General features: G+C 41.5%; 9 non-coding genes and 87 pseudogenes across 9 annotated transcripts; all 96 read left to right on the top strand.

The window, feature by feature from the left end:
• The first annotated feature begins 18 nt into the window (after nucleotides 1-18).
• Nucleotides 19-137, top strand: LOC134892755 (5S ribosomal RNA; annotated as a pseudogene).
• A 107-nt stretch (nucleotides 138-244) lies between these two features.
• LOC134897706 (5S ribosomal RNA) lies at nucleotides 245-363 on the top strand (annotated as a pseudogene).
• Nucleotides 364-470: 107 nt separating this feature from the next.
• LOC134896645 (5S ribosomal RNA) lies at nucleotides 471-589 on the top strand (annotated as a pseudogene).
• Nucleotides 590-696: 107 nt separating this feature from the next.
• Nucleotides 697-814, top strand: LOC134896529 (5S ribosomal RNA; annotated as a pseudogene).
• Nucleotides 815-921: 107 nt separating this feature from the next.
• On the top strand, nucleotides 922-1,040 carry LOC134896644 (5S ribosomal RNA; annotated as a pseudogene).
• Nucleotides 1,041-1,147: 107 nt separating this feature from the next.
• Nucleotides 1,148-1,266, top strand: LOC135062631 (5S ribosomal RNA). The gene has a single exon (XR_010248979.1). It is a non-coding gene; the product is annotated as a 5S ribosomal RNA (ribosomal RNA).
• Nucleotides 1,267-1,373: 107 nt separating this feature from the next.
• LOC134890677 (5S ribosomal RNA) lies at nucleotides 1,374-1,492 on the top strand (annotated as a pseudogene).
• Nucleotides 1,493-1,599: 107 nt separating this feature from the next.
• Nucleotides 1,600-1,717, top strand: LOC134891850 (5S ribosomal RNA; annotated as a pseudogene).
• A 107-nt stretch (nucleotides 1,718-1,824) lies between these two features.
• Nucleotides 1,825-1,943, top strand: LOC134886913 (5S ribosomal RNA; annotated as a pseudogene).
• A 107-nt stretch (nucleotides 1,944-2,050) lies between these two features.
• LOC134889336 (5S ribosomal RNA) lies at nucleotides 2,051-2,169 on the top strand (annotated as a pseudogene).
• A 107-nt stretch (nucleotides 2,170-2,276) lies between these two features.
• LOC134896675 (5S ribosomal RNA) lies at nucleotides 2,277-2,394 on the top strand (annotated as a pseudogene).
• A 107-nt stretch (nucleotides 2,395-2,501) lies between these two features.
• Nucleotides 2,502-2,620, top strand: LOC134896643 (5S ribosomal RNA; annotated as a pseudogene).
• Nucleotides 2,621-2,727: 107 nt separating this feature from the next.
• Nucleotides 2,728-2,846, top strand: LOC134897297 (5S ribosomal RNA; annotated as a pseudogene).
• A 107-nt stretch (nucleotides 2,847-2,953) lies between these two features.
• LOC134896176 (5S ribosomal RNA) lies at nucleotides 2,954-3,072 on the top strand (annotated as a pseudogene).
• Nucleotides 3,073-3,179: 107 nt separating this feature from the next.
• LOC134895254 (5S ribosomal RNA) lies at nucleotides 3,180-3,298 on the top strand (annotated as a pseudogene).
• Nucleotides 3,299-3,405: 107 nt separating this feature from the next.
• Nucleotides 3,406-3,524, top strand: LOC134889770 (5S ribosomal RNA; annotated as a pseudogene).
• Nucleotides 3,525-3,631: 107 nt separating this feature from the next.
• LOC134897705 (5S ribosomal RNA) lies at nucleotides 3,632-3,750 on the top strand (annotated as a pseudogene).
• Nucleotides 3,751-3,857: 107 nt separating this feature from the next.
• Nucleotides 3,858-3,976, top strand: LOC134896072 (5S ribosomal RNA; annotated as a pseudogene).
• Nucleotides 3,977-4,083: 107 nt separating this feature from the next.
• On the top strand, nucleotides 4,084-4,201 carry LOC134896674 (5S ribosomal RNA; annotated as a pseudogene).
• Nucleotides 4,202-4,308: 107 nt separating this feature from the next.
• LOC134896642 (5S ribosomal RNA) lies at nucleotides 4,309-4,427 on the top strand (annotated as a pseudogene).
• A 107-nt stretch (nucleotides 4,428-4,534) lies between these two features.
• On the top strand, nucleotides 4,535-4,653 carry LOC134897801 (5S ribosomal RNA; annotated as a pseudogene).
• A 107-nt stretch (nucleotides 4,654-4,760) lies between these two features.
• LOC134896174 (5S ribosomal RNA) lies at nucleotides 4,761-4,879 on the top strand (annotated as a pseudogene).
• Nucleotides 4,880-4,986: 107 nt separating this feature from the next.
• Nucleotides 4,987-5,105, top strand: LOC134896899 (5S ribosomal RNA; annotated as a pseudogene).
• Nucleotides 5,106-5,212: 107 nt separating this feature from the next.
• LOC134894927 (5S ribosomal RNA) lies at nucleotides 5,213-5,331 on the top strand (annotated as a pseudogene).
• A 107-nt stretch (nucleotides 5,332-5,438) lies between these two features.
• On the top strand, nucleotides 5,439-5,556 carry LOC134892314 (5S ribosomal RNA; annotated as a pseudogene).
• A 107-nt stretch (nucleotides 5,557-5,663) lies between these two features.
• LOC134884295 (5S ribosomal RNA) lies at nucleotides 5,664-5,782 on the top strand. Its single transcript, XR_010168447.1, has one exon. It is a non-coding gene; the product is annotated as a 5S ribosomal RNA (ribosomal RNA).
• Nucleotides 5,783-5,889: 107 nt separating this feature from the next.
• LOC134894553 (5S ribosomal RNA) lies at nucleotides 5,890-6,008 on the top strand (annotated as a pseudogene).
• Nucleotides 6,009-6,115: 107 nt separating this feature from the next.
• LOC134892826 (5S ribosomal RNA) lies at nucleotides 6,116-6,234 on the top strand (annotated as a pseudogene).
• A 107-nt stretch (nucleotides 6,235-6,341) lies between these two features.
• On the top strand, nucleotides 6,342-6,460 carry LOC135070338 (5S ribosomal RNA). Its single transcript, XR_010256506.1, has one exon. It is a non-coding gene; the product is annotated as a 5S ribosomal RNA (ribosomal RNA).
• Nucleotides 6,461-6,567: 107 nt separating this feature from the next.
• LOC134897086 (5S ribosomal RNA) lies at nucleotides 6,568-6,686 on the top strand (annotated as a pseudogene).
• A 107-nt stretch (nucleotides 6,687-6,793) lies between these two features.
• On the top strand, nucleotides 6,794-6,911 carry LOC134894820 (5S ribosomal RNA; annotated as a pseudogene).
• A 107-nt stretch (nucleotides 6,912-7,018) lies between these two features.
• LOC134896657 (5S ribosomal RNA) lies at nucleotides 7,019-7,137 on the top strand (annotated as a pseudogene).
• Nucleotides 7,138-7,244: 107 nt separating this feature from the next.
• Nucleotides 7,245-7,363, top strand: LOC134895776 (5S ribosomal RNA; annotated as a pseudogene).
• Nucleotides 7,364-7,470: 107 nt separating this feature from the next.
• LOC134897704 (5S ribosomal RNA) lies at nucleotides 7,471-7,589 on the top strand (annotated as a pseudogene).
• A 107-nt stretch (nucleotides 7,590-7,696) lies between these two features.
• Nucleotides 7,697-7,815, top strand: LOC134890194 (5S ribosomal RNA; annotated as a pseudogene).
• Nucleotides 7,816-7,922: 107 nt separating this feature from the next.
• LOC134898013 (5S ribosomal RNA) lies at nucleotides 7,923-8,041 on the top strand (annotated as a pseudogene).
• Nucleotides 8,042-8,148: 107 nt separating this feature from the next.
• On the top strand, nucleotides 8,149-8,267 carry LOC134894926 (5S ribosomal RNA; annotated as a pseudogene).
• A 107-nt stretch (nucleotides 8,268-8,374) lies between these two features.
• Nucleotides 8,375-8,493, top strand: LOC134892753 (5S ribosomal RNA; annotated as a pseudogene).
• Nucleotides 8,494-8,600: 107 nt separating this feature from the next.
• LOC134897702 (5S ribosomal RNA) lies at nucleotides 8,601-8,719 on the top strand (annotated as a pseudogene).
• A 107-nt stretch (nucleotides 8,720-8,826) lies between these two features.
• Nucleotides 8,827-8,945, top strand: LOC134896641 (5S ribosomal RNA; annotated as a pseudogene).
• Nucleotides 8,946-9,052: 107 nt separating this feature from the next.
• LOC134897489 (5S ribosomal RNA) lies at nucleotides 9,053-9,170 on the top strand (annotated as a pseudogene).
• A 107-nt stretch (nucleotides 9,171-9,277) lies between these two features.
• On the top strand, nucleotides 9,278-9,396 carry LOC134896640 (5S ribosomal RNA; annotated as a pseudogene).
• A 107-nt stretch (nucleotides 9,397-9,503) lies between these two features.
• Nucleotides 9,504-9,622, top strand: LOC134890917 (5S ribosomal RNA; annotated as a pseudogene).
• Nucleotides 9,623-9,729: 107 nt separating this feature from the next.
• Nucleotides 9,730-9,848, top strand: LOC134889469 (5S ribosomal RNA; annotated as a pseudogene).
• A 107-nt stretch (nucleotides 9,849-9,955) lies between these two features.
• LOC135071014 (5S ribosomal RNA) lies at nucleotides 9,956-10,074 on the top strand. The gene has a single exon (XR_010257158.1). It is a non-coding gene; the product is annotated as a 5S ribosomal RNA (ribosomal RNA).
• A 107-nt stretch (nucleotides 10,075-10,181) lies between these two features.
• Nucleotides 10,182-10,300, top strand: LOC134887589 (5S ribosomal RNA; annotated as a pseudogene).
• A 107-nt stretch (nucleotides 10,301-10,407) lies between these two features.
• LOC134891849 (5S ribosomal RNA) lies at nucleotides 10,408-10,525 on the top strand (annotated as a pseudogene).
• A 107-nt stretch (nucleotides 10,526-10,632) lies between these two features.
• On the top strand, nucleotides 10,633-10,751 carry LOC134886912 (5S ribosomal RNA; annotated as a pseudogene).
• A 107-nt stretch (nucleotides 10,752-10,858) lies between these two features.
• Nucleotides 10,859-10,977, top strand: LOC134889335 (5S ribosomal RNA; annotated as a pseudogene).
• A 107-nt stretch (nucleotides 10,978-11,084) lies between these two features.
• LOC134897802 (5S ribosomal RNA) lies at nucleotides 11,085-11,202 on the top strand (annotated as a pseudogene).
• A 107-nt stretch (nucleotides 11,203-11,309) lies between these two features.
• On the top strand, nucleotides 11,310-11,428 carry LOC134896639 (5S ribosomal RNA; annotated as a pseudogene).
• Nucleotides 11,429-11,535: 107 nt separating this feature from the next.
• LOC134897296 (5S ribosomal RNA) lies at nucleotides 11,536-11,654 on the top strand (annotated as a pseudogene).
• Nucleotides 11,655-11,761: 107 nt separating this feature from the next.
• LOC134896173 (5S ribosomal RNA) lies at nucleotides 11,762-11,880 on the top strand (annotated as a pseudogene).
• A 107-nt stretch (nucleotides 11,881-11,987) lies between these two features.
• Nucleotides 11,988-12,106, top strand: LOC134895253 (5S ribosomal RNA; annotated as a pseudogene).
• A 107-nt stretch (nucleotides 12,107-12,213) lies between these two features.
• Nucleotides 12,214-12,332, top strand: LOC134889768 (5S ribosomal RNA; annotated as a pseudogene).
• A 107-nt stretch (nucleotides 12,333-12,439) lies between these two features.
• LOC134897701 (5S ribosomal RNA) lies at nucleotides 12,440-12,558 on the top strand (annotated as a pseudogene).
• A 107-nt stretch (nucleotides 12,559-12,665) lies between these two features.
• Nucleotides 12,666-12,784, top strand: LOC134896875 (5S ribosomal RNA; annotated as a pseudogene).
• Nucleotides 12,785-12,891: 107 nt separating this feature from the next.
• Nucleotides 12,892-13,009, top strand: LOC134890278 (5S ribosomal RNA; annotated as a pseudogene).
• Nucleotides 13,010-13,116: 107 nt separating this feature from the next.
• On the top strand, nucleotides 13,117-13,235 carry LOC134884294 (5S ribosomal RNA). Its single transcript, XR_010168446.1, has one exon. It is a non-coding gene; the product is annotated as a 5S ribosomal RNA (ribosomal RNA).
• A 107-nt stretch (nucleotides 13,236-13,342) lies between these two features.
• On the top strand, nucleotides 13,343-13,461 carry LOC134895668 (5S ribosomal RNA; annotated as a pseudogene).
• A 107-nt stretch (nucleotides 13,462-13,568) lies between these two features.
• On the top strand, nucleotides 13,569-13,687 carry LOC134892825 (5S ribosomal RNA; annotated as a pseudogene).
• A 107-nt stretch (nucleotides 13,688-13,794) lies between these two features.
• On the top strand, nucleotides 13,795-13,913 carry LOC135070337 (5S ribosomal RNA). Its single transcript, XR_010256505.1, has one exon. It is a non-coding gene; the product is annotated as a 5S ribosomal RNA (ribosomal RNA).
• Nucleotides 13,914-14,020: 107 nt separating this feature from the next.
• On the top strand, nucleotides 14,021-14,139 carry LOC134897085 (5S ribosomal RNA; annotated as a pseudogene).
• A 107-nt stretch (nucleotides 14,140-14,246) lies between these two features.
• On the top strand, nucleotides 14,247-14,364 carry LOC134897491 (5S ribosomal RNA; annotated as a pseudogene).
• A 107-nt stretch (nucleotides 14,365-14,471) lies between these two features.
• LOC134890662 (5S ribosomal RNA) lies at nucleotides 14,472-14,589 on the top strand (annotated as a pseudogene).
• A 107-nt stretch (nucleotides 14,590-14,696) lies between these two features.
• On the top strand, nucleotides 14,697-14,815 carry LOC134897295 (5S ribosomal RNA; annotated as a pseudogene).
• A 107-nt stretch (nucleotides 14,816-14,922) lies between these two features.
• On the top strand, nucleotides 14,923-15,041 carry LOC134894120 (5S ribosomal RNA; annotated as a pseudogene).
• A 321-nt stretch (nucleotides 15,042-15,362) lies between these two features.
• Nucleotides 15,363-15,481, top strand: LOC134889767 (5S ribosomal RNA; annotated as a pseudogene).
• Nucleotides 15,482-15,588: 107 nt separating this feature from the next.
• On the top strand, nucleotides 15,589-15,707 carry LOC134897520 (5S ribosomal RNA; annotated as a pseudogene).
• Nucleotides 15,708-15,814: 107 nt separating this feature from the next.
• On the top strand, nucleotides 15,815-15,933 carry LOC134896636 (5S ribosomal RNA; annotated as a pseudogene).
• A 107-nt stretch (nucleotides 15,934-16,040) lies between these two features.
• LOC134887154 (5S ribosomal RNA) lies at nucleotides 16,041-16,159 on the top strand (annotated as a pseudogene).
• Nucleotides 16,160-16,266: 107 nt separating this feature from the next.
• LOC134896635 (5S ribosomal RNA) lies at nucleotides 16,267-16,385 on the top strand (annotated as a pseudogene).
• Nucleotides 16,386-16,492: 107 nt separating this feature from the next.
• On the top strand, nucleotides 16,493-16,611 carry LOC134897293 (5S ribosomal RNA; annotated as a pseudogene).
• A 107-nt stretch (nucleotides 16,612-16,718) lies between these two features.
• LOC134887013 (5S ribosomal RNA) lies at nucleotides 16,719-16,837 on the top strand (annotated as a pseudogene).
• A 107-nt stretch (nucleotides 16,838-16,944) lies between these two features.
• On the top strand, nucleotides 16,945-17,063 carry LOC135070336 (5S ribosomal RNA). The gene has a single exon (XR_010256504.1). It is a non-coding gene; the product is annotated as a 5S ribosomal RNA (ribosomal RNA).
• A 107-nt stretch (nucleotides 17,064-17,170) lies between these two features.
• On the top strand, nucleotides 17,171-17,288 carry LOC134894819 (5S ribosomal RNA; annotated as a pseudogene).
• A 107-nt stretch (nucleotides 17,289-17,395) lies between these two features.
• On the top strand, nucleotides 17,396-17,514 carry LOC134897291 (5S ribosomal RNA; annotated as a pseudogene).
• Nucleotides 17,515-17,621: 107 nt separating this feature from the next.
• On the top strand, nucleotides 17,622-17,740 carry LOC135070335 (5S ribosomal RNA). Its single transcript, XR_010256503.1, has one exon. It is a non-coding gene; the product is annotated as a 5S ribosomal RNA (ribosomal RNA).
• Nucleotides 17,741-17,847: 107 nt separating this feature from the next.
• On the top strand, nucleotides 17,848-17,965 carry LOC134894818 (5S ribosomal RNA; annotated as a pseudogene).
• Nucleotides 17,966-18,072: 107 nt separating this feature from the next.
• Nucleotides 18,073-18,191, top strand: LOC134897290 (5S ribosomal RNA; annotated as a pseudogene).
• A 107-nt stretch (nucleotides 18,192-18,298) lies between these two features.
• Nucleotides 18,299-18,417, top strand: LOC134896994 (5S ribosomal RNA; annotated as a pseudogene).
• A 107-nt stretch (nucleotides 18,418-18,524) lies between these two features.
• LOC134895252 (5S ribosomal RNA) lies at nucleotides 18,525-18,643 on the top strand (annotated as a pseudogene).
• A 107-nt stretch (nucleotides 18,644-18,750) lies between these two features.
• LOC134892736 (5S ribosomal RNA) lies at nucleotides 18,751-18,869 on the top strand (annotated as a pseudogene).
• Nucleotides 18,870-18,976: 107 nt separating this feature from the next.
• Nucleotides 18,977-19,095, top strand: LOC134896677 (5S ribosomal RNA; annotated as a pseudogene).
• Nucleotides 19,096-19,202: 107 nt separating this feature from the next.
• Nucleotides 19,203-19,321, top strand: LOC134890210 (5S ribosomal RNA; annotated as a pseudogene).
• A 107-nt stretch (nucleotides 19,322-19,428) lies between these two features.
• On the top strand, nucleotides 19,429-19,547 carry LOC134897995 (5S ribosomal RNA; annotated as a pseudogene).
• A 107-nt stretch (nucleotides 19,548-19,654) lies between these two features.
• LOC134897540 (5S ribosomal RNA) lies at nucleotides 19,655-19,773 on the top strand (annotated as a pseudogene).
• A 107-nt stretch (nucleotides 19,774-19,880) lies between these two features.
• On the top strand, nucleotides 19,881-19,999 carry LOC135070836 (5S ribosomal RNA). Its single transcript, XR_010256987.1, has one exon. It is a non-coding gene; the product is annotated as a 5S ribosomal RNA (ribosomal RNA).
• A 107-nt stretch (nucleotides 20,000-20,106) lies between these two features.
• On the top strand, nucleotides 20,107-20,225 carry LOC134894741 (5S ribosomal RNA; annotated as a pseudogene).
• A 107-nt stretch (nucleotides 20,226-20,332) lies between these two features.
• On the top strand, nucleotides 20,333-20,451 carry LOC134897464 (5S ribosomal RNA; annotated as a pseudogene).
• A 107-nt stretch (nucleotides 20,452-20,558) lies between these two features.
• On the top strand, nucleotides 20,559-20,677 carry LOC134896528 (5S ribosomal RNA; annotated as a pseudogene).
• Nucleotides 20,678-20,784: 107 nt separating this feature from the next.
• Nucleotides 20,785-20,903, top strand: LOC134891824 (5S ribosomal RNA; annotated as a pseudogene).
• A 107-nt stretch (nucleotides 20,904-21,010) lies between these two features.
• On the top strand, nucleotides 21,011-21,129 carry LOC134892970 (5S ribosomal RNA; annotated as a pseudogene).
• A 107-nt stretch (nucleotides 21,130-21,236) lies between these two features.
• Nucleotides 21,237-21,355, top strand: LOC134896978 (5S ribosomal RNA; annotated as a pseudogene).
• A 333-nt stretch (nucleotides 21,356-21,688) lies between these two features.
• On the top strand, nucleotides 21,689-21,807 carry LOC134894091 (5S ribosomal RNA; annotated as a pseudogene).
• Nucleotides 21,808-21,914: 107 nt separating this feature from the next.
• Nucleotides 21,915-22,033, top strand: LOC134890133 (5S ribosomal RNA; annotated as a pseudogene).
• The last annotated feature ends 1,727 nt before the right edge of the window (nucleotides 22,034-23,760 follow it).

Below are 23,760 nucleotides of genomic sequence, written 5' to 3'. Positions count from 1 at the left end.
ACAGAAACCACAAAGCTCATCTACAGCCACACCACACTTGATACGCCCAATCTCATCTGATCTTGGAAGCTAAGCAGTGTTGGGCCTGGTTAGTACTTGGGTGGTAGACCACCTGGGAATACAAGATACTGTAGGTATTTTTATACTGCCAACACCGTTCTGTTGATGCTTTCCATTTTCAAACTTTTTCATTTATTTACCAGTAGTTAGAAGTAGAAAAGTTCTAACAGAAACCACAAAGCTCATCTACAGCCACACAACACAGGATGCACCCAATCTCATATGATCTTGGAAAGTAAGCAGTGTTGGGCTTGGTTAGTACTTGGATGGGAGACCACCTGGAAATACAAGGTGATGTAGGTATTTTTATACTGCCAACACCGTTCTGTTGATGCATTCCATTTTCAAACTTATTCATTTATGTACCAGTAGTTAGAAGTAGAAAAGTTCTAACAGAAACCACAAAGCTCATCTACAGCCACACCACACTGGATACGGCCAATCTCATCTGATCTTGTAAGCTAAGCAGTGTTGAGCCTGGTTAGTACTTGGGTGGTAGACCACCTGGGAATACAAGGTGCAGTAGGTATTTTTATACTGCCAACACCGTTCTGTTGATGCATTCCATTTTCAAACTTTTTCATTTATGTACCAGTAGTTAGAAGTAGAAAAGTTCTAACAGAAACCACAAAGCTCATATAAAGCCACACCACACTTGATACGCCCAATCTCATCTGATCTTGGAAGCTAAGCAGTGTTGGGCCTGGTTAGTATTGGATGGGAGACCACCTGTGAATACAAGGTGCTGTAGGTATTTTTATACTGCCAACACCGTTCTGTTGATGCATTCTATTTTCAAACTTATTCATTTATGTACCAGTAGTTAGAAGAAGAAAAGTTCTAACAGAAACCACAAAGCTCATCTACAGCCACACCACACTGGATACGGCCAATCTCATCTGATCTTGTAAGCTAAGCAGTGTTGAGCCTGGTTAGTACTTGGGTGGTAGACCACCTGGGAATACAAGGTGCAGTAGGTATTTTTATACTGCCAACACCGTTCTGTTGATGCATTCCATTTTCAAACTTATTCATTTATGTACCAGTAGTTAGAAGTAGAAAAGTTCTAACAGAAACCACAAAGCTCATCTACAGCCACACCACACTGGATACGCCCAATCTCATCTGATCTTGAAAGCTAAGCAGTGTTGGGCCTGGTTAGTACTTGGATGGGAGACCACCTGGGAATACAAGGTGCTGTAGGTTTTTTTATACTGCCAACATCGTTCTGTTGATGCATTCCATTTTCAAACTTATTCATTTATGTACCAGTAGTTAGAAGTAGAAAAGTTCTAACAGAAACCACAAAGCTCATCTACAGCCACACCACACTGGATACGCCCAATCTCATCTGATCTTGGAAGCTAAGCAGTGTTGGGCCTGGTGAGTACTTGGATGGGAGACCACCTGGGAATACAAGGTGATGCAGGTATTTTTATACTGCCAACACCGTTCTGTTGATGCATTCCATTTTCAAACTTATTCATTTATGTACCAGTAGTTAGAAGTAGAAAAGTTCTAACAGAAACCACAAAGCTCATCTACAGCCACACCACATTTGATACGCCCAATCTCATCTGATCTTGGAAGCTAAGCAGTGTTGGGCCTGGTTAGTATTGGATGGGAGACCACCTGGGAATACAAGGTGCTGTAGGTATTTTTATACTGCCAACACCGTTCTGTTGATGCATTCCATTTTCAAACTTATTCATTTATGTACCAGTAGTTAGAAGTAGAAAAGTTCTAACAGAAACCACAAAGCTCATTTGCAGCCACACCACACTGGATACGCCCAATCTCATCTGATCTTGGAAGCTAAGCAGTGTTGGGCCTGGTTAGTACTTGGATGGGAGACCACCCGGGAATACAAGGAGCTGTAGGTATATTCATACTGCCAACACCATACTGTTGATGCATTCCATTTTCAAACTTATTCATTTATGTACCAGTAGTTAGAAGTAGAAAAGTTCTAACAGAAACCACAAAGATCATCTACAGCCACACCACACTTGATATGCCCAATCTCATCTGATCTTGGGAGCTAAGCAGTGTTGGGCCTGGTTAGTACTTTAATGGGAGACCACCTGGGAATACAAGGTGCTGTAGGTATTTTTATACTGCCAACATCGTTCTGTTGATGCATTCCATTTTCAAACTTATTCATTTATGTACCAGTAGTTAGAAGTAGAAAAGTTCTAACAGAAACCACAAAGCTCATCTGCAGCCACACCACACTTGATACGCACAATCTCATCTGATCTTGGAAGCTAAGCAGTGTTGGGCCTGGTTAGTATTGGATGGGAGACCACCTGGGATTACAAGGTGCTGTAGGTATTTTTATACTGCCAACACCGTTCTGTTGATGCATTCCATTTTCAAAATTATTCATTTATGTACCAGCAGTTAGAAGAAGAAAAGTTCTAACAGAAACCACAAAGCTCATCTACAGCCACACCACACTGGATACGGCCAATCTCATCTGATCTTGTAAGCTAAGCAGTGTTGAGCCTGGTTAGTACTTGGGTGGTAGACCACCTGGGAATACAAGGTGCAGTAGGTATTTTTATACTGCCAACACCGTTCTGTTGATGCATTCCATTTTCAAACTTATTCATTTATGTACCAGTAGTTAGAAGAAGAAAAGTTCTAACAGAAACCACAAAGCTCATCTACAGCCACACCACGCTGGATACGCCCAATCTCATCTGATCTTGTAAGCTAAGCAGTGTTGGGCCTGGTTAATATTTGGATGGGAGAACACCTGGGAATACAAGATGCTGTAGGTATTTTTATACTGCCAACACCGTTCTGTTGATGCATTCCATTTTCAAATTTATTCATTTATGAACCAGTAGCTAGAACTAGAAAAGTTCTAATAGAAACCACAAAGCTCATCTACAGCCACACCACACTGGATACGCCCAATCTCATCTGATCTTGGGAGCTAAGCAGTGTTGGGCCTGGTTAGTACTTTAAAGGGAGACCACCTTGGAATACAAAGTGATGTAGGTATCTTTATACTGCCAACACCGTTCTGTTGATGCATTCCATTTTCAAACTTATTCATTTATGTACAAGTAGTTAGAAGTAGAAAAGTTCTAACAGAAACCACAAAGCTCATCTACAGCCACACCACACTTGATACGCCCAATCTCATCTGATCTTGGAAGCTAAGCAGTCTTGGGCCTGGTTAGTATTTGGATGGGAAACCACCTGGGAATACACTGTGCTGTAGGTATTTTTATACTGCCAACACCGTTCTGTTGATGCATTCCATTTTCAAACTTATTAATTTATGTACCAGTAGTTAGAAGTAGAAAAGTTCTAACAGAAACCACAAAGATAATCTACAGCCAAACCACGCTGGATACGCCCAATCTCATCTGATCTTGGAAGCTAAGCAGTGTTGGGCCTGGTTAGTACTTGGGTGGTAGACCACCTGGGAATACAAGATGCTGTAGGTATTTTTATACTGCCAACACCGTTCTGTTGATGCTTTCCATTTTCAAACTTTTTCATTTATTTACCAGTAGTTAGAAGTAGAAAAGTTCTAACAGAAACCACAAAGCTCATCTACAGCCACACAACACAGGATGCACCCAATCTCATATGATCTTGGAAAGTAAGCAGTGTTGGGCTTGGTTAGTACTTGGATGGGAGACCACCTGGAAATACAAGGTGATGTAGGTATTTTTATACTGCCAACACCGTTCTGTTGATGCATTCCATTTTCAAACTTATTCATTTATGTACCAGTAGTTAGAAGTAGAAAAGTTCTAACAGAAACCACAAAGCTCATCTACAGCCACACCACACTGGATATGCTCAATCTCATCCGATCTTGGAAGCTAAGCAGTGTTGGGCCTGGTTAGTACTTGGATGGGAGACCACCTGGGTATACAAGGTGATACAGGTATTTTTATACTGCCAACACCGTTCTGTTGATGCATTCCATTTTCAAACTTATTCATTTATGTACCAGTAGTTAGAAGTAGAAAAGTTCTAACAGAAACCACAAAGCTCATCTGCAGCCACACCACACTTGATACGCACAATCTCATCTGATCTTGGAAGCTAAGCAGTGTTGGGCCTGGTTAGTATTGGATGGGAGACCACCTGGGATTACAAGGTGCTGTAGGTATTTTTATACTGCCAACACCGTTCTGTTGATGCATTCCATTTTCAAAATTATTCATTTATGTACCAGTAGTTAGAAGAAGAAAAGTTCTAACAGAAACCACAAAGCTCATCTACAGCCACACCACACTGGATACGGCCAATCTCATCTGATCTTGTAAGCTAAGCAGTGTTGAGCCTGGTTAGTACTTGGGTGGTAGACCACCTGGGAATACAAGGTGCAGTAGGTATTTTTATACTGCCAACACCGTTCTGTTGATGCATTCCATTTTCAAACTTATTCATTTATGTACCAGTAGTTAGAAGAAGAAAAGTTCTAACAGAAACCACAAAGCTCATCTACAGCCACACCATGCTGGATACGCCCAATCTCATCTGATCTTGTAAGCTAAGCAGTGTTGGGCCTGGTTAATATTTGGATGGGAGAACACCTGGGAATACAAGATGCTGTAGGTATTTTTATACTGCCAACACCGTTCTGTTGATGCATTCCATTTTCAAATTTATTCATTTATGAACCAGTAGCTAGAACTAGAAAAGTTCTAATAGAAACCACAAAGCTCATCTACAGCCACACCACACTGGATACGCCCAATCTCATCTGATCTTGGGAGCTAAGCAGTGTTGGGCCTGGTTAGTACTTTAAAGGGAGACCACCTTGGAATACAAAGTGATGTAGGTATCTTTATACTGCCAACACCGTTCTGTTGATGCATTCCATTTTCAAACTTATTCATTTATGTACAAGTAGTTAGAAGTAGAAAAGTTCTAACAGAAACCACAAAGCTCATCTACAGCCACACCACACTTGATACGCCCAATCTCATCTGATCTTGGAAGCTAAGCAGTCTTGGGCCTGGTTAGTATTTGGATGAGAAACCACCTGGGAATACACTGTGCTGTAGGTATTTTTATACTGCCAACACCGTTCTGTTGATGCATTCCATTTTCAAACTTATTCTTTTATGTACCAGTAGTTAGAAGTAGAAAAGTTCTAACAGAAACCACAAAGCTCATCTACAGCCACACCACACTGGATATGCTCAATCTCATCTGATCTTGGAAGCTAAGCAGTGTTGGGCCTGGTTAGTACTTGGATGGGAGACCACCTGGGTATACAAGGTGATGCAGGTATTTTTATACTGCCAACACCGTTCTGTTGATGCATTCCATTTTCAAACTTATTCATTTATGTAATACTAGTTAGAAGTAGAAAAGTTCTAACAGAAACCACAAAGCTCATCTACAGCCACACCACACTTGATATGCCCAATCTCATCTGATCTTGGAAGCTAAGCAGTGTTGGGCCTGGTTAGTATTGGATGGGAGACCACCTGGGAATACAAGGTGCTGTAGGTATTTTTATACTGCCAACACCGTTCTGTTGATGCATTCCATTTTCAAACTTATTCATTTATGTACCAGTAGTTAGAAGTAGAAAAGTTCTAACAGAAACCACAAAGCTCATTTGCAGCCACACCACACTGGATACGCCCAATCTCATCTGATCTTGGAAGCTAAGCAGTGTTGGGCCTGGTTAGTACTTGGATGGGAGACCACCTGGGAATACAAGGAGCTGTAGGTATATTCATACTGCCAACACCATACTGTTGATGCATTCCATTTTCAAACTTATTCATTTATGTACCAGTAGTTAGAAGAAGAAAAGTTCTAACAGAAACCACAAAGATCATCTACAGCCACACCACACTTGATACGCCCAATCTCATCTGATCTTGTAAGCTAAGCAGTGTTGGGCCTGGTTAGTACTTGGTTGGAAGACCACCTGGGAATACAAGATGCTGTAGGTATTTTTATACTGCCAACACCGTTCTGTTGATGCATTCCATTTTCAAATGTATTCATTTATGAACCAGTAGCTAGAAGTAGAAAAGTTCTAATAGAAACCCCAAAGCTCATCTACAGCCACACCATACTGGATACGCCCAATCTCATCTAATCTTGGGAGCTAAGCAGTGTTGGGCCTGGTTAGTACTTGGATGGAAGACCACCTGGGAATACAAGGTGCTGTAGGTATTTTTATACTGCCAACACCGTTCTGCTGATGCATTCCATTTTCAAATTTATTCATTTATGAACCAGTAGCTAGAAGTAGAAAAGTTCTAACAGAAACCACAAAGCTCATCTACAGCCACACCACACTGGATACGCCCAATCTCATCTGATCTTGGGAGCTAAGCGGTGTTGGGCCTGGTTAGTACTTTAATGGGAGACCACCTGGGAATACAAGGTGCTGTAGGTTTTTTTATACTGCCAACATCGTTCTGTTGATGCATTCCATTTTCAAACTTATTCATTTATGTACCAGTAGTTAGAAGTAGAAAAGTTCTAACAGAAATCACAAAGCTCATCTGCAGCCACACCACATTTGATACGCCCAATCTCATCTGATCTTGGAAGCTAAGCAGTGTTGGGCCTGGTTAATATTTGGATGGGAGAACACCTGGGAATACAAGATGCTGTAGGTATTTTTATACTGCCAACACCGTTCTGTTGATGCATTCCATTTTCAAATTTATTCATTTATGAACCAGTAGCTAGAAGTAGAAAAGTTCTAACAGAAACCACAAAGCTCATCTGCAGCCACACCACACTTGATACGCACAATCTCATCTGATCTTGGAAGCTAAGCAGTGTTGGGCCTGGTTAGTATTGGATGGGAGACCACCTGGGAATACAAGGTGCTGTAGGTATTTTTATACTGCCAACACCGTTCTGTTGATGCATTCCATTTTCAAACTTATTCATTTATGTACCAGTAGTTAGAAGTAGAAAAGTTCTAACAGAAACCACAAAGCTCATCTACAGCCACACGACACTGGATATGCTCAATCTCATCTGATCTTGGAAGCTAAGCAGTGTTGGGCCTGGTTAGTACTTGGATGGGAGACCACCTGGGTATACAAGGTGATGCAGGTATTTTTATACTGCCAACACCGTTCTGTTGATGCATTCCATTTTCAAACTTATTCATTTATGTAATACTAGTTAGAAGTAGAAAAGTTCTAACAGAAACCACAAAGCTCATCTACAGCCACACCACACTTGATACGCCCAATCTCATCTGATCTTGGAAGCTAAGCAGTGTTGGGCCTGGTTAGTACTTGGGTGGTAGACCACCTGGGAATACAACATGCTGTTGGTATTTTTATACTGCCAACACCGTTCTGTTGATGCTTTCCATTTTCAAACTTTTTCATTTATTTACCAGTAGTTAGAAGTAGAAAAGTTCTAACAGAAACCACAAAGCTCATCTACAGCCACACAACACAGGATGCACCCAATCTCATATGATCTTGGAAAGTAAGCAGTGTTGGGCTTGGTTAGTACTTGGATGGGAGACCACCTGGAAATACAAGGTGATGTAGGTATTTTTATACTGCCAACACCGTTCTGTTGATGCATTCCATTTTCAAACTTATTCATTTATGTACCAGTAGTTAGAAGTAGAAAAGTTCTAACAGAAACCACAAAGCTCATCTACAGCCACACCACACTTGATACGCCCAATCTCATCTGATCTTGGAAGCTAAGCAGTGTTGGGCCTGGTTAGTACTTGGGTGGTAGACCACCTGGGAATACAAGATGCTGTAGGTATTTTTATACTGCCAACACCGTTCTGTTGATGCTTTCCATTTTCAAACTTTTTCATTTAATTACCAGTAGTTAGAAGTAGAAAAGTTCTAACAGAAACCACAAAGCTCATCTACAGCCACACAACATAGGATGCACCCAATCTCATATGATCTTGGAAAGTAAGCAGTGTTGGGCTTGGTTAGTACTTGGATGGGAGACCACCTGGAAATACAAGGTGATGTAGGTATTTTTATACTGCCAACACCGTTCTGTTGATGCATTCCATTTTCAAACTTATTCATTTATGTACCAGTAGTTAGAAGTAGAAAAGTTCTAACAGAAACCACAAAGCTCATCTACAGCCACACCACACTGGATATGCTCAATCTCATCTGATCTTGGAAGCTAAGCAGTGTTGGGCCTGGTTAGTACTTGGATGGGAGACCACCTGGGTATACAAGGTGATGCAGGTATTTTTATACTGCCAACACCGTTCTGTTGATGCATTCCATTTTCAAACTTATTCATTTATGTACCAGTAGTTAGAAGTAGAAAAGTTCTAACAGAAACCACAAAGCTCATCTACAGCCACACCACACTTGATACGCCCAATCTCATCTGATCTTGGAAGCTAAGCAGTGTTGGGCCTGGTTAGTACTTGGGTGGTAGACCACCTGGGAATACAAGATACTGTAGGTATTTTTATACTGCCAACACCGTTCTGTTGATGCTTTCCATTTTCAAACTTTTTCATTTATTTACCAGTAGTTAGAAGTAGAAAAGTTCTAACAGAAACCACAAAGCTCATCTACAGCCACACAACACAGGATGCACCCAATCTCATATGATCTTGGAAAGTAAGCAGTGTTGGGCTTGGTTAGTACTTGGATGGGAGACCACCTGGAAATACAAGGTGATGTAGGTATTTTTATACTGCCAACACCGTTCTGTTGATGCATTCCATTTTCAAACTTATTCATTTATGTACCAGTAGTTAGAAGTAGAAAAGTTCTAACAGAAACCACAAAGCTCATCTACAGCCACACCACACTGGATACGGCCAATCTCATCTGATCTTGTAAGCTAAGCAGTGTTGAGCCTGGTTAGTACTTGGGTGGTAGACCACCTGGGAATACAAGGTGCAGTAGGTATTTTTATACTGCCAACACCGTTCTGTTGATGCATTCCATTTTCAAACTTTTTCATTTATGTACCAGTAGTTAGAAGTAGAAAAGTTCTAACAGAAACCACAAAGCTCATATAAAGCCACACCACACTTGATACGCCCAATCTCATCTGATCTTGGAAGCTAAGCAGTGTTGGGTCTGGTTAGTATTGGATGGGAGACCACCTGTGAATACAAGGTGCTGTAGGTATTTTTATACTGCCAACACCGTTCTGTTGATGCATTCTATTTTCAAACTTATTCATTTATGTACCAGTAGTTAGAAGAAGAAAAGTTCTAACAGAAACCACAAAGCTCATCTACAGCCACACCACACTGGATACGGCCAATCTCATCTGATCTTGTAAGCTAAGCAGTGTTGAGCCTGGTTAGTACTTGGGTGGTAGACCACCTGGGAATACAAGGTGCAGTAGGTATTTTTATACTGCCAACACCGTTCTGTTGATGCATTCCATTTTCAAACTTATTCATTTATGTACCAGTAGTTAGAAGTAGAAAAGTTCTAACAGAAACCACAAAGCTCATCTACAGCCACACCACACTGGATACGCCCAATCTCATCTGATCTTGAAAGCTAAGCAGTGTTGGGCATGGTTAGTACTTGGATGGGAGACCACCTCGGAATACAAGGCGCTGTAGATATTTTTATACTGCCAACACCGTTCTGTTGATGCATTCCATTTTCAAACTTATTCATTTATGTACCAGTAGTTAGAAGTAGAAAAGTTCTAACAGAAACCACAAAGATCATCTACAGCCACACCACACTGGATACGCCCAATCTCATCTGATCTTGTAAGCTAAGCAGTGTTGGGCCTGGTTAGTACTTGGATGGAAAACCACCTGGGAATACAAGGTGCTGTAGGTATTTTTATACTGCCAACACCGTTCTGTTGATGCATTCCATTTTCAAATTTATTCATTTATGAACCAGTAGCTAGAAGTAGAAAAGTTCTAACAGAAACCACAAAGCTCATCTACAGCCACACCACACTGGATACGCCCAATCTCATCTGATCTTGGGAGCTAAGCAGTGTTGGGCTTGGTTAGTACTTTAATGGGAGACCACCTGGGAATACAAGGTGCTGTAGGTTTTTTTATACTGCCAACATCGTTCTGTTGATGCATTCCATTTTCAAACTTATTCATTTATGTACCAGTAGTTAGAAGTAGAAAAGTTCTAACAGAAACCACAAAGCTCATCTACAGCCACACCACACTGGATACGCCCAATCTCATCTGATCTTGGAAGCTAAGCAGTGTTGGGCCTGGTTAGTACTTGGATGGGAGACCACCTGGGAATACAAGGTGATGCAGGTATTTTTATACTGCCAACACCGTTCTGTTGATGCATTCCATTTTCAAACTTATTCATTTATGTACCAGTAGTTAGAAGTAGAAAAGTTCTAACAGAAACCACAAAGCTCATCTACAGCCACACCACATTTGATACGCCCAATCTCATCTGATCTTGGAAGCTAAGCAGTGTTGGGCCTGGTTAGTATTGGATGGGAGACCACCTGGGAATACAAGGTGCTGTAGGTATTTTTATACTGCCAACACCGTTCTGTTGATGCATTCCATTTTCAAACTTATTCATTTATGTACCAGTAGTTAGAAGTAGAAAAGTTCTAACAGAAACCACAAAGCTCATTTGCAGCCACACCACACTGGATACGCCCAATCTCATCTGATCTTGGAAGCTAAGCAGTGTTGGGCCTGGTTAGTACTTGGATGGGAGACCACCCGGGAATACAAGGAGCTGTAGGTATATTCATACTGCCAACACCATACTGTTGATGCATTCCATTTTCAAACTTATTCATTTATGTACCAGTAGTTAGAAGTAGAAAAGTTCTAACAGAAACCACAAAGATCATCTACAGCCACACCACACTTGATATGCCCAATCTCATCTGATCTTGGGAGCTAAGCAGTGTTGGGCCTGGTTAGTACTTTAATGGGAGACCACCTGGGAATACAAGGTGCTGTAGGTATTTTTATACTGCCAACATCGTTCTGTTGATGCATTCCATTTTCAAACTTATTCATTTATGTACCAGTAGTTAGAAGTAGAAAAGTTCTAACAGAAACCACAAAGCTCATCTGCAGCCACACCACACTTGATACGCACAATCTCATCTGATCTTGGAAGCTAAGCAGTGTTGGGCATGGTTAGTATTGGATGGGAGACCACCTGGGATTACAAGGTGCTGTAGGTATTTTTATACTGCCAACACCGTTCTGTTGATGCATTCCATTTTCAAAATTATTCATTTATGTACCAGTAGTTAGAAGAAGAAAAGTTCTAACAGAAACCACAAAGCTCATCTACAGCCACACCACACTGGATACGGCCAATCTCATCTGATCTTGTAAGCTAAGCAGTGTTGAGCCTGGTTAGTACTTGGGTGGTAGACCACCTGGGAATACAAGGTGCAGTAGGTATTTTTATACTGCCAACACCGTTCTGTTGATGCATTCCATTTTCAAACTTATTCATTTATGTACCAGTAGTTAGAAGAAGAAAAGTTCTAACAGAAACCACAAAGCTCATCTACAGCCACACCACGCTGGATACGCCCAATCTCATCTGATCTTGTAAGCTAAGCAGTGTTGGGCCTGGTTAATATTTGGATGGGAGAACACCTGGGAATACAAGATGCTGTAGGTATTTTTATACTGCCAACACCGTTCTGTTGATGCATTCCATTTTCAAATTTATTCAGTTATGAACCAGTAGCTAGAACTAGAAAAGTTCTAATAGAAACCACAAAGCTCATCTACAGCCACACCACACTGGATACGCCCAATCTCATCTGATCTTGGGAGCTAAGCAGTGTTGGGCCTGGTTAGTACTTTAAAGGGAGACCACCTTGGAATACAAAGTGATGTAGGTATCTTTATACTGCCAACACCGTTCTGTTGATGCATTCCATTTTCAAACTTATTCATTTATGTACAAGTAGTTAGAAGTAGAAAAGTTCTAACAGAAACCACAAAGCTCATCTACAGCCACACCACACTTGATACGCCCAATCTCATCTGATCTTGGAAGCTAAGCAGTCTTGGGCCTGGTTAGTATTTGGATGGGAAACCACCTGGGAATACACTGTGCTGTAGGTATTTTTATACTGCCAACACCGTTCTGTTGATGCATTCCATTTTCAAACTTATTAATTTATGTACCAGTAGTTAGAAGTAGAAAAGTTCTAACAGAAACCACAAAGATAATCTACAGCCAAACCACGCTGGATACGCCCAATCTCATCTGATCTTGGAAGCTAAGCAGTGTTGGGCCTGGTTAGTACTTGGGTGGTAGACCACCTGGGAATACAAGATGCTGTAGGTATTTTTATACTGCCAACACCGTTCTGATGATGCTTTCCATTTTCAAACTTTTTCATTTATTTACCAGTAGTTAGAAGTAGAAAAGTTCTAACAGAAACCACAAAGCTCATCTACAGCCACACAACACAGGATGCACCCAATCTCATATGATCTTGGAAAGTAAGCAGTGTTGGGCTTGGTTAGTACTTGGATGGGAGACCACCTGGAAATACAAGGTGATGTAGGTATTTTTATACTGCCAACACCGTTCTGTTGATGCATTCCATTTTCAAACTTATTCATTTATGTACCAGTAGTTAGAAGTAGAAAAGTTCTAACAGAAACCACAAAGCTCATCTACAGCCACACAACACTGGATATGCTCAATCTCATCTGATCTTGGAAGCTAAGCAGTGTTGGGCCTGGTTAGTACTTGGATGGGAGACCACCTGGGTATACAAGGTGATGCAGGTATTTTTATACTGCCAACACCGTTCTGTTGATGCATTCCATTTTCAAACTTATTCATTTATGTAATACTAGTTAGAAGTAGAAAAGTTCTAACAGAAACCACAAAGCTCATCTACAGCCACACCACACTTGATACGCCCAATCTCATCTGATCTTGGAAGCTAAGCAGTGTTGGGCCTGGTTAGTATTGGATGGGAGACCACCTGGGAATACAAGGTGCTGTAGGTATTTTTATACTGCCAACACCGTTCTGTTGATGCATTCCATTTTCAAACTTATTCATTTATGTACCAGTAGTTAGAAGTAGAAAAGTTCTAACAGAAACCACAAAGCTCATTTGCAGCCACACCACACTGGATACGCCCAATCTCATCTGATCTTGGAAGCTAAGCAGTGTTGGGCCTGGTTAGTACTTGGATGGGAGACCACCTGGGAATACAAGGAGCTGTAGGTATATTCATACTGCCAACACCATACTGTTGATGCATTCCATTTTCAAACTTATTCATTTATGTACCAGTAGTTAGAAGAAGAAAAGTTCTAACAGAAACCACAAAGATCATCTACAGCCACACCACACTTGATACGCCCAATCTCATCTGATCTTGTAAGCTAAGCAGTGTTGGGCCTGGTTAGTACTTGGATGGAAGACCACCTGGGTATACAAGATGCTGTAGGTATTTTTATACTGCCAACACCGTTCTGTTGATGCATTCCATTTTCAAATGTATTCATTTATGAACCAGTAGCTAGAAGTAGAAAAGTTCTAATAGAAACCCCAAAGCTCATCTACAGCCACACCATACTGGATACGCCCAATCTCATCTAATCTTGGGAGCTAAGCAGTGTTGGGCCTGGTTAGTACTTGGATGGAAGACCACCTGGGAATACAAGGTGCTGTAGGTATTTTTATACTGCCAACACAGTTCTGTTGATGCATACCATTTTCAAATTTATTCATTTATGAACCAGTAGCTAGAAGTAGAAAAGTTCTAACAGAAACCACAAAGCTCATCTACAGCCACACCACACTGGATACGCCCAATCTCATCTGATCTTGGGAGCTAAGCGGTGTTGGGCCTGGTTAGTACTTTAATGGGAGACCACCTGGGAATACAAGGTGCTGTAGGTTTTTTTATACTGCCAACATCGTTCTGTTGATGCATTCCATTTTCAAACTTATTCATTTATGTACCAGTAGTTAGAAGTAGAAAAGTTCTAACAGAAACCACAAAGCTCATCTGCAGCCACACCACATTTGATACGCCCAATCTCATCTGATCTTGGAAGCTAAGCAGTGTTGGGCCTGGTTAATATTTGGATGGGAGAACACCTGGGAATACAAGATGCTGTAGGTATTTTTATACTGCCAACACCGTTCTGTTGATGCATTCCATTTTCAAATTTATTCATTTATGAACCAGTAGCTAGAAGTAGAAAAGTTCTAACAGAAACCACAAAGCTCATCTGCAGCCACACCACACATGATACGCACAATCTCATCTGATCTTGGAAGCTAAGCAGTGTTGGGCATGGTTAGTATTGGATGGGAGACCACCTGGGAATACAAGGTGCTGTAGGTATTTTTATACTGCCAACATCGTTCTGTTGATGCATTCCATTTTCAAACTTATTCATTTATGTACCAGTAGTTAGAAGTAGAAAAGTTCTAACAGAAACCACAAAGCTCATCTGCAGCCACACCACACTTGATACGCACAATCTCATCTGATCTTGGAAGCTAAGCAGTGTTGGGCCTGGTTAGTATTGGATGGGAGACCACCTGGGAATACCAGGTGCTGTAGGTATTTTTATACTGCCAACACCGTTCTGTTGATGCATTCCATTTTTAAACGTATTCATTTATGTACCAGTAGTTAGAAGAAGAAAAGTTCTAACAGAAACCACAAAGCTCATCTACAGCCACACCACGCTGGATACGCCCAATCTCATCTGATCTTGTAAGCTAAGCAGTGTTGGGCCTGGTTAATATTTGGATGGGAGAACACCTGGGAATACAAGATGCTGTAGGTATTTTTATACTGCCAACACCGTTCTGTTGATGCATTCCATTTTCAAATTTATTCATTTATGAACCAGTAGCTAGAAGTAGAAAAGTTCTAATAGAAACCACAAAGCTCATCTACAGCCACACCACACTGGATACGCCCAATCTCATCTGATCTTGGGAGCTAAGCAGTGTTGGGCATGGTTAGTACTTTAAAGGGAGACCACCTGGGAATACAAAGTGTTGTAGGTATCTTTATACTGCCAACACCGTTCTGTTGATGCATTCCATTTTCAAACTTATTCATTTATGTACCAGTAGTTAGAAGTAGAAAAGTTCTAACAGAAACCACAAAGCTCATCTACCGCCACACCACACTTGATACGCCCAATCTCATCTGATCTTGGAAGCTAAGCAGTCTTGGGCCTGGTTAGTATTTGGATGGGAATACACTGTGCTGTAGGTATTTTTATACTGCCAACACCGTTCTGTTGATGCATTCCATTTTCAAACTTTTTCATTTATTTACCAGTAGTTAGAAGTAGAAAAGTTCTAACAGAAACCACAAAGATAATCTACAGCCAAACCACGCTGGATACGCCCAATCTCATCTGATCTTGGAAGCTAAGCAGTGTTGGGCCTGGTTAGTACTTGGGTGGTAGACCACCTGGGAATACAAGATGCTGTAGGTATTTTTATACTGCCAACACCGTTCTGTTGATGCATTCCATTTTCAAACTTTTTCATTTATTTACCAGTAGTTAGAAGTAGAAAAGTTCTAACAAAAACCACAAAGCTCATCTACAGCCACACAACACAGGATGCACCCAATCTCATCTGATCTTGGAAAGTATGCAGTGTTGGGCTTGGTTAGTACTTGGATGGGAGACCACCTGGGAATACAAGGTGATGTAGGTATTTTTATACTGCCAACACCGTTCTGTTGATGCATTCCATTTTCAAACTTATTCATTTATGTACCAGTAGTTAGAAGAAGAAAAGTTCTAACAGAAACCACAAAGCTCATCTACAGCCACACCACACTGGATACGGCCAATCTCATCTGATCTTGTAAGCTAAGCAGTGTTGAGCCTGGTTAGTACTTGGGTGGTAGACCACCTGGGAATACAAGGTGCAGTAGGTATTTTTATACTGCCAACACCGTTCTGTTGATGCATTCAATTTTCAAACTTATTCATTTATGTACCAGTAGTTAGAAGTAGAAAAGTTCTAACAGAAACCACAAAGCTCATTTGCAGCCACACCACACTGGATACGCCCAATCTCATCGGATCTTGGAAGCTAAGCAGTGTTGGGCCTGGTTAGTACTTGGATGGGAGACCACCTGGGAATACAAGGAGCTGTAGGTATATTCATACTGCCAACACCATACTGTTGATGCATTCCATTTTCAAAATTATTCATTTATGTACCAGTAGTTAGAAGAAGAAAAGTTCTAAAAGAAACCACAAAGCTCATCTACAGCCACACCACACTGGATACGGCCAATCTCATCTGATCTTGTAAGCTAAGCAGTGTTGAGCCTGGTTAGTACTTGGGTGGTAGACCACCTGGGAATACAAGGTGCAGTAGGTATTTTTATACTGCCAACACCGTTCTGTTGATGCATTCCATTTTCAAACTTATTCATTTATGTACCAGTAGTCAGAAGAAGAAAAGTTCTAACAGAAACCACAAAGCTCATCTACAGCCACACCACGCTGGATACGCCCAATCTCATCTGATCTTGTAAGCTAAGCAGTGTTGGGCCTGGTTAATATTTGGATGGGAGAACACCTGGGAATACAAGATGCTGTAGGTATTTTTATACTGCCAACACCGTTCTGTTGATGCATTCCATTTTCAAATTTATTCATTTATGAACCAGTAGCTAGAAGTAGAAAAGTTCTAATAGAAACCACAAAGCTCATCTACAGCCACACCACACTGGATACGCCCAATCTCATCTGATCTTGAGAGCTAAGCAGTGTTGGGCCTGGTTAGTACTTGGATGGAAGACCACCTGGGAATACGAGGTGCTGTAGGTATTTTTATACTGCCAACACCGTTCTGTTGATGCATTCCATTTTCAAATTTATTCATTTATGAACCAGTAGCTAGAAGTAGAAAACTTCTAACAGAAACCACAAAGCTCATCTACAGCCACACCACACTGGATACGCCCAATCTCATCTGATCTTGGGAGCTAAGCGGTGTTGGGCCTGGTTAGTACTTTAATGGGAGACCACCTGGGAATACAAGGTGCTGTAGGTTTTTTTATACTGCCAACATCGTTCTGTTGATGCATTCAATTTTCAAACTTATTAATTTATGTACCAGTAGTTAGAAGTAGAAAAGTTCTAACAGAAACCGCAAAGCTCATCTGCAGCCACACCACACTTGATACGCACAATCTCATCTGATCTTGGAAGCTAAGCAGTGTTGGGCCTGGTTAGTATTGGATGGGAGACCACCTGGGAATACAAGGTGCTGTAGGTATTTTTATACTGCCAACACCGTTCTGTTGATGCATTCCATTTTCAAACTTATTCATTTATGTACCAGTAGTTAGAAGAAGAAAAGTTCTAACAGAAACCACAAAGCTCATCTACAGCCACACCACGCTGGATACGCCCAATCTCATCTGATCTTGTAAGCTAAGCAGTGTTGGGCCTGGTTAATATTTGGATGGGAGAACACCTGGGAATACAAGATGCTGTAGGTATTTTTATACTGCCAACACCGTTCTGTTGATGCATTCCATTTTCAAATTTATTCATTTATGAACCAGTAGCTAGAAGTAGAAAACTTCTAACAGAAACCACAAAGCTCATCTACAGCCACACCACACTGGATACGCCCAATCTCATCTGATCTTGGGAGCTAAGCGGTGTTGGGCCTGGTTAGTACTTTAATGGGAGACCACCTGGGAATACAAGGTGCTGTAGGTTTTTTTATACTGCCAACATCGTTCTGTTGATGCATTCAATTTTCAAACTTATTAATTTATGTACCAGTAGTTAGAAGTAGAAAAGTTCTAACAGAAACCACAAAGCTCATCTGCAGCCACACCACACTTGATACGCACAATCTCATCTGATCTTGGAAGCTAAGCAGTGTTGGGCCTGGTTAGTATTGGATGGGAGACCACCTGGGAATACAAGGTGCTGTAGGTATTTTTATACTGCCAACACCGTTCTGTTGATGCATTCCATTTTCAAACTTATTCATTTATGTACCAGTAGTTAGAAGAAGAAAAGTTCTAACAGAAACCACAAAGCTCATCTACAGCCACACCACGCTGGATACGCCCAATCTCATCTGATCTTGTAAGCTAAGCAGTGTTGGGCCTGGTTAATATTTGGATGGGAGAACACCTGGGAATACAAGATGCTGTAGGTATTTTTATACTGCCAACACCGTTCTGTTGATGCATTCCATTTTCAAATTTATTTATTTATGAACCAGTAGCTAGAAGTAGAAAAGTTCTAATAGAAACCACAAAGCTCATCTACAGCCACACCGCACTGGATACGCTCAATCTCATCTGATCTTGGGAGCTAAGCAGTGTTGGGCCTGGTTAGTACTTTAAAGGGAGACCACCTGGGAATACAAAGTGATGTATGTATCTTTATACTGCCAACACCGTTCTGTTGATGCATTCCATTTTCAAACTTATTCATTTATGTACCAGTAGTTAGAAGTAGAAAAGTTCTAACAGAAACCACAAAGCTCATCTACAGCCACACCACACTTGATACGCCCAATCTCATCTGATCTTGGAAGCTAAGCAGTCTTGGGCCTGGTTAGTATTTGGATGGGAAACCACCTGGGAATACACTGTGCTGTAGGTATTTTTATACTGCCAACACCGTTCTGTTGATGCATTCCATTTTCAAACTTATTAATTTATGTACCAGTAGTTAGAAGTAGAAAAGTTCTAACAGAAACCACAAAGATAATCTACAGCCAAACCACGCTGGATACGCCCAATCTCATCTGATCTTGGAAGCTAAGCAGTGTTGGGCCTGGTTAGTACTTGGGAGGTAGACCACCTGGGAATACAAGATGCTGTAGGTATTTTTATACTGCCAACACCGTTCTGTTGATGCATTCCATTTTCAAACTTTTTCATTTTTTTACCAGTAGTTAGAAGTAGAAAAGTTCTAACAAAAACCACAAAGCTCATCTACAGCCACACAACACAGGATGCACCCAATCTCATATGATCTTGGAAAGTAAGCAGTGTTGGGCTTGGTTAGTACTTGGATGGGAGACCACCTGGGAATACAAGGTGATGTAGGTATTTTTATACTGCCATCACCGTTCTGTTGATGCATTCCATTTTCAAACTTATTCATTTATGTACCAGTAGTTAGAAGTAGAAAAGTTCTTACAGAAACCACAAAACTCATCTACAGCCACACCACACTTGATACGCCCAATCTCATCTGATCTTGGAAGCTATGCAGTGTTGGGCCTGGTTAGTATTTGGATGGGAGACCACCTGGGAATACAAGGTGCTGTAGGTATTTTTATACTGCCAACACCGTTCTGTTGATGCATTCCATTTTCAAACTTATTCATTTATGTACCAGTAGTTAGAAGAAGAAAAGTTCTAACAGAAACCACAAAGCTCATCTACAGCCACACCACACTGGATACGGCCAATCTCATCTGATCTTGTAAGCTAAGCAGTGTTGAGCCTGGTTAGTACTTGGGTGGTAGACCACCTGGGAATACAAGGTGCATTAGGTATTTTTATACTGCCAACACCGTTCTGTTGATGCATTCCATTTTCAAATTTATTCATTTATGAACCATTAGCTAGAAGTAGAAAAGTTCTAATAGAAACCACAAAGCTCATCTACAGCCACACCACACTGGATACGCCCAATCTCATCTGATCTTGTAAGCTAAGCAGTGTTGGGCCTGGTTAGTACTTTAAAGGAAGACCACCTGGGAATAAAAAGTGATGTAGGTATCTTTATACTGCCAACACCGTTCTGTTGATGCATTCCATTTTCAAACTTATTCATTTATGTACCAGTAGTTAGAAGTAGAAAAATTCTAACAGAAACCACAAAGCTTATCTACAGCCACACCACACTTGATACGCCCAATCTCATCTGATCTTGGAAGCTAAGCAGTGTTGGGCCTGGTTAGTATTTGGATGGGAGACCACCTGGGAATACACGGTGCTGTAGGTATTTTTATACTGCCAATACCGTTCTGTTGATGCATTCCATTTTCAAACTTATTAATTTATGTACCAGTAGTTAGAAGTAGAAAAGTTCTAACAGAAACCACAAAGATAATCTACAGCCAAACCACGCTGGATACGCCCAATCTCCTCTGATTTTGGAAGCTAAGCAGTGTTGGGCCTGGTTAGTACTTGGATGGTAGACCACCTGGGAATACAAGATGCTGTAGGTATTTTTATACTGCCAACACCGTTCTGTTGATGCATTCCATTTTCAAACTTATTCATTTATGTACCAGTAGTTAGAAGAAGAAAAGTTCTAACAGAAACCACAAAGCTCATCTACAGCCACACCACACTGGATACGGCCAATCTCATCTGATCTTGTAAGCTAAGCAGTGTTGAGCCTGGTTAGTACTTGGGTGGTAGACCACCTGGGAATACAAGGAGCAGTAGGTATTTTTATACTGCCAACACCGTTCTGTTGATGCATTCCATTTTCAAATTTATTCATTTATGAACCATTAGCTAGAAGTAGAAAAGTTCTAATAGAAACCACAAAGCTCATCTACAGCCACACAACACAGGATGCACCCAATCTCATATAATCTTGGAAACTAAGCAGTGTTGGGCCTGGTTAGTACTTGGATGGAAGACCACCTGGGAATACAAGGTGCTGTAGGTATTTTTATACTGCCAACACCGTTCTGTTGATGCATTCCATTTTCAAACTTATTCATTTATGTACCAGTACTTAGAAGTAGAAAAGTTCTAACAGAAACCACAAAGATCATCTACAGCCGCACCACACTGGATACGCCCAATCTCATCTGATCTTGAAAGCTTAGCAGTGTTGGGCCTGGTTAGTACTTGGATGGGAGACCACCTGGGAATACAAGGCGCTGTAGATATTTTTATGCTGCCAACACCGTTCCGTTGATGCATTCCATTTTCAAACTTATTCATTTATGTACCAGTAGTTAGAAGTAGAAAAGTTCTAACAGAAACCACAAAGCTCATCTACAGCCACACCACACTGGATACGCCCAATCTCATCTGATCTTGAAAGCTTAGCAGTGTTGGGCCTGGTTAGTACTTGGATGGGAGACCAACTGGGAATACAAGGAGCTGTAGGTATATTCATACTGCCAACACCATACTGTTGATGCATTCCATTTTCAAACTTATTCATTTATGTACCAGTAGTTAGAAGTAGAAAAGTTCTAACAGAAACCACAAAGCTCATTTGCAGCCACACCACACTGGATACGCCCAATCTCATCTGATCTTGGGAGCTAAGCAGTGTTGAGCCTGGTTAATACTTGGGTGGTAGACCACCTGGGAATACAAGGTGCAGTAGGTATTTTTATACTGCCAACACCGTTCTGTTGATGCATTCCATTTTCAAACTTATTAATTTATGTACCAGTAGTTAGAAGTAGAAAAGTTCTAACAGAAACCACAAAGCTCATCTACAGTTTCTCCACGCTGGATACGCCCAATCTCATCTGATCTTGGAAGCTTTGCAGTGTTGGGCCTGGTTAGTACTTGGATAGGAAGCCACCTTGGAATACAAGGTGCTGTAGGTATTTTTATACTGCCAACTCCGTTCTGTTGATGCATTCCATTTTTAAACTTATTCATTTATGTACCAGTAGTTAGAAGTAGAAAAGTTCTAACAGAAACCACAAAGCTCATCTACAGCCACACCACACTTTATACGCCCAATCTCATCTGATCTTGTGAGCTAAGCAGTGTTGGGCCTGGTTAGTACTTGGATGGGAAACCAACTGGGAATACAAGGTGCTGTAGGTATTTTTATACTGCCAACTCCGTTCTGTTGATGCATTCCATTTTCAAACTTATTCATTTATGTACCAGTAGTTAGAAGTAGAAAAGTTCTAACAGAAACCACAAAGCTCATCTACAGCCACACCACACTGGATACGCCCAATCTCATCTGATCTTGGAAGCTAAGCAGTATTGGGTCTGGTTAGTACTTGGATGGGAGACCACCTTGGAATACAAGGTGCTGTAGGTATTTTTATACTGACAACACCGTTCCAGTTTTACTGGTAAATAAATGAAAAAGTTTGAAAATGGAATGCATCAACATGATCAGACAAGATGGCAGATTAAAAAAATTGTCCCCAAACAGCACATGATGCAAAGAAAAAAAGAGGCGCAATGAGGTAGCTGTGTGACTAATCTAGGAGTGGCACTGCAGTGTCAGATAGGATGGCACTTCAAAAAATAGTCCCCAAACAGCACATGATGCAAAGAAAAATGATAGAAAAAAGAGGTGCACGATGGAATTGTCCTTGGGCCCTCCCACCCACCCTTATGTTGTATAAACAGGACATGCACACTTTAACAAACCCATCATTTCAGCGACAGGGTCTGTCACACGACTGTGACTGAAATGACTGGTTGGTTTGGACCCCCACCAAAAAAGAAGCAATCAATCTTTCCTTGCACAAACTGGCTCTACAGAGGCAAGATGTCCACCTCCTCCTCATCGTCCGATTCCTCACCCCTTTCACTGTGTACATCCCCCTCCTCACAGATTATTAATTCGTTCCCACTGGAATCCACCATCTAAGGTCCCTGTGTACTTTCTGGAGGCAATTGCTAGTGAATGTCTCCACGGAGGAATTGATTATAATTCATTTTGATGAACATCATCTTCTCCACATTTTCTGGAAGTAAGCTCGTACGCCGATTGCTGATAAGGTGAGCGGCTGCACTAAACACTATTTCGGAGTACACACTGGAGGAGGGGCAACTTAGGTAAAATAAAGCCAGTTTGTGCAAGGGCCTCCAAATTGCCTCTTTTTCCTGCCAGTATACGTACGGACTGTCTGACGTGCCTACTTGGATGCGGTCACTCATATAATCCTCCACCGTTCTTTCAATGGTGACAGAATCATATGCAGTGACAGTAGACGACATGTCAGTAATCGTTGGCAGGTCCTTCAGTCCGGACCAGATGTCAGCACTCGCTCCAGACTGCCCTTCATCACCGCCAGCTTGGTGGGCTCGGAATTCTTAGCCTTTTAGTCGCAGCCCCAGTTGCGGGAGAATGTGAAGGAGGATCTGTTAACGGGTCACGTTCCGCTTGACTTGACAATTTTCTCACCAGCAGGTCTTTGTACCTCTGCAGACTTGTGTCTGCCGGAAAGAGAGATACAACGTAGGTTTTAAATCTAGGATCGAGCACGGTGGCCAAAATGTAGTGCTCTGATTTCAACAGATTGACCACCCGTGAATCCTGGTTAAGCGAATTAAGGGCTCCATCCACAAGTCCCACATGCCTAGCGGAATAGCTCTGTTTTAGCTCCTGCTTCAATGTCTCCAGCTTCTTCTGCAAAAGCCTGATGAGGGGAATGACCTGACTCAGGCTGGCAGTGTCTGAACTGACTTCACGTGTGGCAAGTTCAAAGGGTTGCAGAACCTTGCACAACGTTGAAATCATTCTCCACTGCGCTTGAGTCAGGTGCATTCCCCCTCCTTTGCCTTTATCGTAGGCAGTTGTATAGGCTTGAATGGCCTTTTGCTGCTCCTCCATCCTCTGAAGCATATAGAGGGTTGAATTCCACCTCGTTACCACCTCTTGCTTCAGATGATGGCAGGGCAGGTTCAGGACTGTTTGCTGGTGCTCAAGTCTTCGGCACGCAGTGGCTGAATGCCGAAAGTGGCCCACAATTCTTCGGGCCACCGAATAATTTAAATTATTTATTTAAAATAATTCTGCACCACCAAATTCAC

The sequence above is a fragment of the Pseudophryne corroboree genome, chromosome 3, assembly GCF_028390025.1.
Source record: "Pseudophryne corroboree isolate aPseCor3 chromosome 3, aPseCor3.hap2, whole genome shotgun sequence".
NCBI lineage: Eukaryota > Metazoa > Chordata > Amphibia > Anura > Myobatrachidae > Pseudophryne > Pseudophryne corroboree.
Note: the sequence above shows the minus strand (reverse complement) of the source record. Positions and strands in the feature narration are given on the sequence as shown.